A 13147-nucleotide genomic window follows, 5' to 3' on the forward strand; every position below is an offset into this window, starting at 1 on the left:
AAAAATAAAAAGTATAAAAATATAATTTACGTTAAAGGACAACTTTTGAAACACCTCCCAATAAGTTGATCACATCAAGCCTGATGTCCCATTAACTTACAAACAATATTACAAGTGCAATATTAGCGAGGTAAAATGTATCAGCACAAAAAAACCCAACGAAAGTCTGTTAAATATAACTTACCATGCCTGAAGGGCACAGATAGGGTCGATTTCGGTTAAATAAACCACGGCTCCCATGCCTTTTAAGGCCGAGCAACAACCTTTTCCTACCTGTGAAAAACAACAAATATAAAATGATCCGTTTTATCATCTTCCTGTTCATTTAACACAAGTTTAGAGGTTTTACTCCATGGTTTACATAAAGTGAATTCACTTAGTGCATACCACAATCTTCTGTAAACACAATGAGGATTCTCAGAACGAAACAACTGACAAATTATCTGTTCTTTCAAAGCACTAGAATACTTATTAACAAAACAAAAAGTGAATGGTTATATTATTATATAAACCTCAATACATGAGCATGTCTAAAATATAAACAGACAGTACTATACGTACACGTGATTTCAAAACTAATACCTTAATGTTAACAGTCTAAACATAATGTCTGAATTATGTAATAATGTGAATTTTAACAGTTTAAACAGAGTGTTTGGATTATGCATTAACCAAACTCTTAACTAGCATCTAATTAAATTTTTTAACTATAATGTGAGTTTGCACTGTATCAACAGAACGTTTAATTAAATTAGTTTTATGTCCACATATAATATTTGACGTATTAATAGGGGTCTTGACAAAATGTTTGAAGTCAAGGTACTAATTAGTTTTAAGTTGTTAGAGACTGACCAAATTTAAACTAGTACTTATCTGAGTAAATAACTACACTTTCATTTTAAGTTTTTATGCGAGTTCAGATGAATATAACTCACTTCTCCATAGCCACATACAAGAACCAGTTTTCCACCAAACATTACATCTGTTGACCTTTTAGCCTGGAACAACAAAATAAATTACTGTACAAATATTGATAATGAAACAATTACTTGTCATATACATGACAAACAAACTGCTACTTTTCAAGAGAAAACTTGTTTCTGAGAAATCAAAAGCTAAGCTATCTTTAAATGAAATCAATTCCCAAGAATATAATTCATCTTTCACAGAAACAAAGAGTATGGTTAACTGATTGCTGAAGACTCATTTTGTGACACAAATAAAGATTTAAACAGACATTATGTGGTTATAATGCATTAATTTCAGACTAATTCTTCAATACATTAAACATGTATGAATTAAGGAAAACCTTAAGAGACAGAAAATGTGTTACTGGCGAGTGTGTATTAATTTACAGTGTTTGTGTTTCAGGCCTACAGAGAATATCTCTAGCATTACTATGATAGTAAACTAGTGTTAATCCAACCAGGCTAAGAAAAAGCTCAATTATCCACAGCCATTTGATCTATGTTAACACTGTACACTTCTTTACATTATTTACATTAAAAGACACACACAAAACCTGAATATTCTACCAATCAGTGCTCTACGTTAACACTGTACACTTCTTTACATTATTTACATTAAAAGACACACACAAAACCTGAATATTCTACCAATCAGTGCTCTATGTTAACACTGCACACTTCTTTACATTATTTACATTAAAAGACACACAAAACCTGAATATTCTACCAATCAGTGCTCTATGTTAACACTGTACACTTCTTTACATTATTTACATTAAAAGACACACACAAAACCTGAATATTCTACCAATCAGTGCTCTATGTTAACACTGTACACTTCTTTACATTATTTACATTAAAAGACACACACAAAACCTGAATATTCTACCAATCAGTGCTCTATGTTAACACTGCACACTTCTTTACATTATTTACATTAAAAGACACACACAAAACCTGAATATTCTACCAATCAGTGCTCTAATGCTAACACTGTACACTTCTTTACATTATTTACATTAAAAGACACACACAAAACCTGAATATTCTACCAATCAGTGCTCTATGTTAACACTGCACACTTCTTTACATTATTTACATTAAAAGACACACACAAAACCTGAATATTCTACCAATCAGTGCTCTATGTTAACACTGCACACTTCTTTACATTATTTACATTAAAAGACACACACAAAACCTGAATATTCTACCAATCAGTGCTCTATGTTAACACTGTACACTTCTTTACATTATTTACATTAAAAGACACACACAAAACCTGAATATTCTACCAATCAGTGCTCTATGTTAACACTGCATACTTCTTTACATTATTTACATTAAAAGACACACACAAAACCTGAATATTCTACCAATCAGTGCTCTATGTTAACACTGCATACTTCTTTACATTATTTACATTAAAAGACACACACAAAACCTGAATATTCTACCAATCAGTGCTCTACATTAACACTGTACACTTCTTTACATTATTTAATTTGACAGAGCTATAAACTTAGAATTATTCTACTTTTCAGAAGCAGAAATGATGGATAGTTTACATTAATATAAAAATGTGAAAAGGGTTAAATAATTATATAAAATCATAATCTCTGGCCAAAAACTTGTATAATAAGTACCATGTCAGTTGGAGTTCATAAGTGGCACCTAGTGTCTTCCATTTTATTTGTGAGTAAGGATGTGCTAAACAGAACCAGAATCTGGAAGAGTTCTGGACTCTTGGAAGTCTTCACATTCTAAACCAAACTTTGTTTATAATGGTAGACTGAGTACTGCTTCAGTTGTACAACACATTACTGTTTCTACCATTTTCTTTTTATTGTTTCTCTCAACTCAACCAGTCAGTACATATATTCAAACTTAAATGGGACCAAATGTAGTTACTTCAGGCAGTATTATCAAGTGATCGTTGATATCATGTGATTCTTAACATACACTCATTGTTGGGAAAGTAAATAAATAAATGCAACCCTATCTCCCCATACAAACAGTAATGAAGATAGGTTAAGCACACCTTTGCTTATCTTTGTACAGTGTTATAGTGATGAGTTGATTAGATCTATTCTGAAACAACCTGCTTGGTCTATCAATAATGCAGTGTTTATTTTTACTTTACTTTCATTTATTACAAGAATCCACCTACATTATAGTTTTTAATTGACTATTTTAATAATTATAAATATGAAGTTTAATATACATTACATAGTAAAGTCTAATAATGAACTGTTAGTTTATAAAGGTAAAACTGTACGTTTTCTGCTAAAACCATACAACTGGCTCAAAATGAATTGCATAACTTTTCTGTAACTGACCTGGCTCCTAGGTTAGACAATACTTGTTGAAGCCTCAGTTACCACCATGTTGGTTGGAAATCACAGATATTTTAAACCAATTATATATCTTCACAATACTTCGTCAAAAAAATCCATACAATTAAAGCACAACATTAGTGCAAAGTAATACAATAGGTTATTGATACGTTAGGCTTGTGTAAAGTATTAAATTATGCAAGTCAATGAATTCTTAAAAATGTTTTAAATTGCAGCTATTTCTTCAAAAATAATATAATTACTACACGTATCTGTGGCACAACTATACAAAATTACTACACTTATCTGTGGCACAACTATACAAAATTACTACACTTATCTGTGGCACAACTATACAAAATTACTACACTTATCTGTGGCACAACTATACAAAATTACTACACTTATCTGTGGCACAACTATACAAAATTACTACACTTATCTGTGGCACAACTATACAAAATTACTACACGTATCTGTGGCACAACTATACAAAATTACTACACTTATCTGTGGCACAACTATACAAAATTACTACACTTATCTGTGGCACAACTATACAAAATTACTACACGATCTGTGGCACAACTATACAAAATTACTACACGTATCTGTGGCACAACTATACAAAATTACTACACGTATCTGTGGCAACAACTATACAAAATTACTACACGTATCTGTGGCACAACTATACAAAATTACTACACTTATCTGTGGCACAACTATACAAAATTACTACACTTATCTGTGGCACAACTATACAAAATTACTACACTTATCTGTGGCAATAACTATACAAAATTACTACACTTATCTGTGGCACAACTATACAAAATTACTACACGTTATCTGTGGCACAACTATACAAAATTACTACACGTTATCTGTGGCACAACTATACAAAATTACTACACGTGATCTGTGGCACAACTATACAAAATTACTACACTTATCTGTGGCACAACTATACAAAATTACTACACTTATCTGTGGCACAACTATACAAAATTACTACACGTATCTGTGGCACAACTATACAAAATTACTACACTTATCTGTGGCACAACTATACAAAATTACTACACTTATCTGTGGCACAACTATACAAAATTACTACACTTATCTGTGGCAATAACTATACAAAATTACTACACTTATCTGTGGCACAACTATACAAAATTACTACACGATCTGTGGCACAACTATACAAAATTACTACACGTATCTGTGGCAACAACTATACAAAATTACTACACGTATCTGTGGCACAACTATACAAAATTACTACACTTATCTGTGGCACAACTATACAAAATTACTACACTTATCTGTGGCACAACTATACAAAATTACTACACTTATCTGTGGCACAACTATACAAAATTACTACACGTTATCTGTGGCACAACTATACAAAATTACTACACGTATCTGTGGCACAACTATACAAAATTACTACACGTATCTGTGGCACAACTATACAAAATTACTACACTTATCTGTGGCACAACTATACAAAATTACTACACGTATCTGTGGCACAACTATACAAAATTACTACATGTATCTGTGGCACAACTATACAAAATTACTACACGTATCTGTGGCACAACTATACAAAATTACTACACTTATCTGTGGCACAACTATACAAAATTACTACACTTATCTGTGGCACAACTATACAAAATTACTACACTTATCTGTGGCACAACTATACAAAATTACTACACTTATCTGTGGCACAACTATACAAAATTACTACACGTATCTGTGGCACAACTATACAAAATTACTACACTTATCTGTGGCACAACTATACAAAATTACTACACGATCTGTGGCACAACTATACAAAATTACTACACTTATCTGTGGCACAACTATACAAAATTACTACACTTATCTGTGGCACAACTATACAAAATTACTACACTTATCTGTGGCTACAACTATACAAAATTACTACACTTATCTGTGGCACAACTATACAAAATTACTACACTTATCTGTGGCTACAATCTATACAAAATTACTACACTTATCTGTGGCACAACTATACAAAATTACTACACTTATCTGTGGCACAACTATACAAAATTACTACACTTATCTGTGGCACAACTATACAAAATTACTACACTTATCTGTGGCACAACTATACAAAATTACTACACGTATCTGTGGCACAACTATACAAAATTACTACACTATCTGTGGCTATATCTGTGTGCACAACTATACAAAATTACTACACTTATCTGTGGCACAACTATACAAAAATTACTACACTTATCTGTGGCACAACTATACAAAATTACTACACTTATCTGTGGCACAACTATACAAAATTACTACACGATCTGTGGCACAACTATACAAAAATTACTACACTTATCTGTGGCACAACTATACAAAATTACTACACTTATCTGTGGCACAACTATACAAAATTACTACACTTATCTGTGGCACAACTATACAAAATTACTACACTTATCTGTGGCACAACTATACAAAATTACTACACTTATCTGTGGCACAACTATACAAAATTACTACACTTATCTGTGGCAATAACTATACAAAATTACTACACTTATCTGTGGCACAACTATACAAAATTACTACACTTATCTGTGGCACAAACTATACAAAATTACTACACTTATCTGTGGCACAACTATACAAAATTACTACACTTATCTGTGGCACAACTATACAAAATTACTACACTTATCTGTGGCACAACTATACAAAATTACTACACTTATCTGTGGCAATAACTATACAAAATTACTACACTTATCTGTGGCACAACTATACAAAATTACTACACTTATCTGTGGCACAACTATACAAAATTACTACACTTATCTGTGGCACAACTATACAAAATTACTACACTTATCTGTGGCAATAACTATACAAAATTACTACACGTATCTGTGGCACAACTATACAAAATTACTACACTTATCTGTGGCACAACTATACAAAATTACTACACTTATCTGTGGCACAACTATACAAAATTACTACACTTATCTGTGGCACAACTATACAAAATTACTACACTTATCTGTGGCACAACTATACAAAAATTACTACACTTATCTGTGGCACAACTATACAAAATTACTACACTTATCTGTGGCACAACTATACAAAATTACTACACTTATCTGTGGCACAACTATACAAAATTACTACACGTGATCTGTGGCAACAACTATACAAAATTACTACACGCATCTGTGGCACAACTATACAAAATTACTACACTTATCTGTGGCACAACTATACAAAATTACTACACTTATCTGTGGCACAACTATACAAAATTACTACACTTATCTGTGGCACAACTATACAAAATTACTACACTTATCTGTGGCACAACTATACAAAATTACTACACTTATCTGTGGCACAACTATACAAAAACTACTTACGCATCCAGAATACTTTCCCGACAACTGTACAGATTGTCAAATTTAGTCTGTCAAAAGAGGTATAAAAAACAAACAACCTATAATTAAAATCAAACACAATTCATTCATTGAGACATTTTAGTGTTTTTATCAACTTTTATTGCCTAATTAAAATTTCATCTTTCCATCATACTAACAATAAAGTACATAACTGATTTTATAACAGTCAATTTTAGAACTATATGTGACAGAAATGTCACATTTGTTTAAAAAATTAAAGTATTGAATTTTGAAAGGATTTTTATTTAAATATTTTACCACTGAGAAAATAAACCTTAATTTGTAAAAGAACCATTTGTTATTTATTGTTTTCCTTCTGAAATATCAGTAATATTTTTACTCTAATATTAACACTTACTTTATTAAAATTATTAGATGTTAATAAATATTTATATATCCTATTGGTATGTGTACCATCTTCTGTGTCATGTTTTCTTTTAAATTATTTTGGAACATCAAAAGTTATTTTACATACATGAAACTTTGTTTATGATTGTTTAAAAAGTTAAAAGATACTCAATTTGCACAGAAGCAAGAGTACTGAAACAACAAAAGTTAGTTTCAACACAGTATAAAGCATCTTAAAGTCAGTGGCCATTCTACACCAAATATTAAAATACATACAAAATAGTAATTGTTTCAACCTTAAAAGCCAATAGGCCTAATACTGATGTTAATGATAATTTAAAAGTGATGTGAAAATAAAACATTTGCAGTTTATATGATTTATACTTTATTAATACTTGGTATATCTGAGGCTCAACAAGACAAGCGTAGCCAGTTGAGACCACATGCTGAACGTCTCGCAGCTAATCAAATGAGTTGAACCTCAGCCTCCCTCTACCTCCATTTCCTGTTATTTAGCTTGAGTCCATCATGCAATTAAAATGGTAACTGTAAAACAGGTTTGGTAGCAGCTTCTTCCTGATAACAAATATGGGCTTCAGAAACTTCTAATACAAATGACTGAAGCCCATATGTCGTGGTTGTACTGCTACTTATAAATGTTGTTATATACAGTTACCAATTCAGACTTAAACCACATAATGTGCATTTATCACATTGATTATTCACCTTTGTCACAGAATCGTTGACATTCATGGCTGGAACTGATAGTTTTCCAGCCTTAGAGAGCTGGTAGAGCCTGTGAACACCAGTAACACTCTCTTCAACAATACCCTTTATCATCTTAAAGAGAGCGGGATGCTTCTTAGACATCAAGTGTGTAGCATCTCCGCCATCATCCAATATCTGAAAAAAATGGACTTCTTTCTTAAACAATATTTATTGTCAATAACAATATCTGTCTTTATGACAAATTGCAAATTTCATATATTTGAAGTATTTCTAGAAATTAACAGAATTGGGTCAATGACACAAACCCTGATTACCAGTTAATGAGCAAACAGGGCAAAGCTGAACAAACCAGCTAACAACAATGAAACTCAAACTGTAAAACTTATCATATCTAAGACAAAGAGTGAAATTCTTGTTGTTAAACTTATCATATCTAAGACAAAGAGTGAAATTCTTGTCAAACAATCAAATGTTAATACCCATCTCAAAATACAATAAACAAATTGGTCTGATGAGTTCATATTCAGAACAGTTTAAACAATAAACAAATTGGTCTGATGAGTTCATATTCAGAACAGTTTAAACAATAAACAAATTGGTCTGATGAGTTCATATTCAGAACAGTTTAAATATTTTGTTTAAATACTAATATTAAAGTCTGGTTTACATCACGTAGTAATCGTTCTTTTAAATACTAATATAAAAGTCTGGTTTACATCACGTAGTAATCGTACTTTTAAATACTAACATAAAAGTCTGGTTTACATCACGTAATAATCATTTCTTTTAAATACTAATATTAAAGTCTGGTTTACATCACGTAGTAATCGTTCTTTTAAATACTAATATAAAAGTCTGGTTTACATCACGTAGTAATCGTACTTTTAAATACTAACATAAAAGTCTGGTTTACATCACGTAATAATCATTTCTTTTAAATACTAATATTAAAGTCTGGTTTACATCAATGTAGTAATCGCTCTTTTAAATACTAATATAAAAGTCTGGTTTACATCAATGTAGTAATCGTACTTTTAAATACTAACATAAAAGTCTGGTTTACATCACGTAATAATCATTTCTTTTAAATACTAATATTAAAGTCTGGTTTACATCACGTAGTAATCGTTCTTTTAAATACTAATATAAAAGTCTGGTTTACATCACGTAGTAATCGTACTTTTAAATACTAACATAAAAGTCTGGTTTACATCACGTAGTAATCGTTCTTTTAAATACTAATATAAAAGTCTGGTTTACATCACGTAGTAATCTTCTTTTAAATACTAATATTAAAGTCTGGTTTACATCACGTAGTAATCGTTCTTTTAAATACTAATATAAAAGTCTGGTTTACATTACGTAGTAATAATTTCTTTCTTTGATGGCCATCAATAACATTTTATTAGACAATTTTAAAGAACATTAAGAACTACCAATAAGCTACTTTATTTTATTAAACTATGGAACAGAATAAAAGGTCTTGTTGAAATACTGGCTTCATAAGAACTGTGGCTAATAGTCTATCGCTACTGGAAAACATGAAGGAGTGGATAAGTTCTGGAGATGATCTAATGTAAAGAATCTAACAAAAGAATGTGATAATGTTGCACAGTGGCTGGACTGATACACAAGCAGCAAGTTCTACTAACATTTTGACAGATAACATTAAAGTATAAAAACTTTAGTAACTATTTTACCAAAATAAACTACAAGGAATTGAAAACTTAGTAGTTCATACCATGTTGGGTTGCCAGTTGTCGGCATGGACACAGCGATCTATACACCACCAGAAATCTTCCTCAGATTCTCCCTTCCATGAAAATACTGAAATACCTAAAATAACGTAACCACTTAATGGCAGAAAACATCAGATAGTTTACAGAACACTGAAATACCTAAAATAACGTAACCACTTAACGACAGAAAACATCAGATAGTTTACAGAACACTGAAATACCTAAAATAACATAACCACATAATGACAGAAAACATCAGATAGTTTACAGAACACTGAAATACCTAAAATAACGTAACCACTTAACAGCAGAAAACATCAGATAGTTTACAGAACACTGAAATACCTAAAATAACAAAACCACTTAATGACAGAAAACATCAGATAGTTTACAGAACATTGAAATACATGAATTAACACAGAGTGAAAAACACTAGATAATTCATGGACCAATGAGGCTCATGAAAAATGAAATAAACAGAATCTCTACAAGTTTTGTTTTCATCCTAGTAGAAAAATTGGTGAAACATAAAATCAACTTAAACTCAGTAAGAGATCACTTGGCATGACATTTGTACCTCATCTTTTATCAGTTTTTATAGAAATAAAGTGGAAACATCTTGTATAACCAACAGCCAACACTAAGTATTAATCATTTATATCTGATTACCTGCTTCTTCCATAAGTAATAACACTTGTAACATGTTTATTCTAAAAGTTAATAATGTTTATAGTTTCATAACTAAATGTCTTCAGTTCATTACCTGCTTCTTCCATAAGTAATAACACTTGTAATATGTTTATTTTAAAAGTTAATAATGTTTATAACTTAACAGGTTTCATAACTCAATGTCTTCAGTTCATTACCTGCTTCTTCCATGAGTAATAACACTTGTAACATGTTTATTCTACAAGTTAATAATGTTTATAGTTTCATAACTAAATGTCTTCAGTTCATTTCCTGCTTCTTCCATGAGTAATAACACTTGTAACATGTTTATTTTACAAGTTAATAAAGTTTATAGTTTCATATCTCAATGTCTTCAGTTCATTACCTGCTTCTTCCATAGGTAATAACACTTGTAACATGTTTATTCTACAAGTTAATAAAGTTTATAGTTTCATAACCAAGTGTCTTCAGTTCACTACCTGCTTCTTCCATAAGTAATAACACTTGTAACATGTTTATTCTACAAGTTAATAATGTTTATAGTTTCATAACTAAGTGTCTTCAGTTCATTACCTGCTTCTTCCATAAGTAATAACACTTGTAACATGTTTATTCTACAAGTTAATAATGTTTATAGTTTCATAACTAAGTGTCTTCAGTTCATTACCTGCTTCTTCCATAAGTAATAACACTTGTAACATGTTTATTCTACAAGTTAATAATGTTTATAGTTTCATAACTAAGTGTCTTCAGTTCATTACCTGCTTCTTCCATAAGTAATAACACTTGTAACATGTTTATTCTACAAGGTAATAATGTTTATAGTTTCATAACTAAATGTCTTCAGTTCATTACCTGCTTCTTCCATGAGTAATAACACTGTGACATGTTTATTCTACAAGTTAATAATGTTTATAGTTTCATAACTAAGTGTCTTCAGTTCATTACCTGCTTCTTCCATAAGTAATAACACTTGTAACATGTTTATTCTACAAGTTAATAATGTTTATAATTTCATAACTAAGTGTCTTCAGTTCATTACCTGCTTCTTCCATGAGTAATAACACTTGTAACATGTTTATTCTACAAGTTAATAATGTTTATAGTTTCATAACTAAGTGTCTTCAGTTCATTACCTGCTTCTTCCATAAGTAATAACACTTGTAACATGTTTATTCTACAAGTTAATAATGTTTATAATTTCATAACTAAGTGTCTTCAGTTCATTACCTGCTTCTTCCATGAGTAATAACACTTGTAACATGTTTATTCTACAAGTTAATAAAGTTTATAGTTTCATAACTCAATGTCTTCAGTTCATTACCTGCTTCTTCCATGAGTAATAACACTTGTAACATGTTTATTCTACAAGTTAATAAAGTTTATAGTTTCATAACTCAATGTCTTCAGTTCATTACCTGCTTCTTCCACAAGTAATAACACTTGTAACATGTTTATTCTACAAGTTAATAATGTTTATAGTTTCATAACTAAGTGTCTTCAGTTCATTACCTGCTTCTCCCATAAGTAATAACACTTGTAATATGTTTATTCTAAAAGTTAATAATGTTTATAACTTAACAGGTTTCATAATTCAATGTCTTCAGTTCATTACCTGCTTCTTCCACAAGTAATAACACTTGTAACATGTTTATTCTACAAGTTAATAAAGTTTATAGTTTCATAACTAAGTGTCTTCAGTTCATTACCTGCTTCTCCCATAAGTAATAACACTTGTAATATGTTTATTCTAAAAGTTAATAATGTTTATAACTTAACAGGTTTCATAATTCAATGTCTTCAGTTCATTACCTGCTTCTTCCATAAGTAATAACACTTGTAACATGTTTATTCTACAAGTTAATAATGTTTATAGTTTCATAACTAAGTGTCTTCAGTTCATTACCTGCTTCTTCCATAAGTAATAACACTTGTAACATGTTTATTCTACAAGTTAATAATGTTTATAGTTTCATAACTAAGTGTCTTCAGTTCATTACCTGCTTCTTCCATAAGTAATAACACTTGTAACATGTTTATTCTACAAGTTAATAATGTTTATAGTTTCATAACTAAGTGTCTTCAGTTCATTACCTGCTTCTTCCATAAGTAATAACACTTGTAACATGTTTATTCTACAAGTTAATAATGTTTATAGTTTCATAACTAAGTGTCTTCAGTTCATTACCTGCTTCTTCCATAAGTAATAACACTTGTAACATGTTTATTCTACAAGTTAATAATGTTTATAGTTTCATAACTAAGTGTCTTCAGTTCATTACCTGCTTCTTCCATAAGTAATAACACTTGTAACATGTTTATTCTACAAGTTAATTACCTGCTTCTGCTAGAGCTGCTCCGACCTCATTCTATAATGAAGAATAATGGAACATTCAGGGTTTTAACTTTAACATCATGTCACATACAAAACACTGAGAAAATATAAGACAAGTATTTTCTTACAACTTTTGAAACTTTAGATACTTCAATATTTTAATGACTAAATGTATTTAACATTGTTTTAATTCAAAACTGAAGATTTTCCACACATGTGACACACAATGAGTCCAGTTTACTTCTAAAGTCTAACTAACGTGCAACTTGGTAACACATGGTATTATGCTAACTTGCTAACACATGGTATTATGCTAACTTGGTAACACATGGTATTATGCCTATTTCATATTACAGAATTATAGAAAGTACTTTTCAAATGTGAGCATCTTAACTTCATAGCAAATACTAAAATGTTGCATTAATAATTATCCAAGACTACTTGATCTAAACTACAATCAATACAAAAAATTAGATAACACTATGTAACAAAATGTTTACTTTTTCTTGTTCCTGGGCAGAAAGTG

At 30.4% G+C, this 13147-nt stretch overlaps 1 pseudogene across 1 annotated transcript in view; it reads right to left on the reverse strand.

The window, feature by feature from the left end:
* The window catches only part of LOC143256405 (adenosylhomocysteinase-like 1), a 48734-nt pseudogene that overhangs the window by 13391 nt on the left and 22196 nt on the right, over positions 1-13147 (reverse strand). Inside the window, exons 5-10 of the transcript XR_013031339.1 lie at positions 12625-12655; positions 9620-9714; positions 7876-8052; positions 6759-6809; positions 936-998; positions 185-273 (exon numbers count right to left, since the gene is read on the reverse strand). The product of XR_013031339.1 is annotated as an adenosylhomocysteinase-like 1 (transcript). The remainder of the gene's footprint in view (positions 1-184; positions 274-935; positions 999-6758; positions 6810-7875; positions 8053-9619; positions 9715-12624; positions 12656-13147) is intronic.

The sequence above is a fragment of the Tachypleus tridentatus genome, chromosome 7, assembly GCF_004210375.1.
Source record: "Tachypleus tridentatus isolate NWPU-2018 chromosome 7, ASM421037v1, whole genome shotgun sequence".
Taxonomy (NCBI): Eukaryota; Metazoa; Arthropoda; class Merostomata; order Xiphosura; family Limulidae; genus Tachypleus; species Tachypleus tridentatus.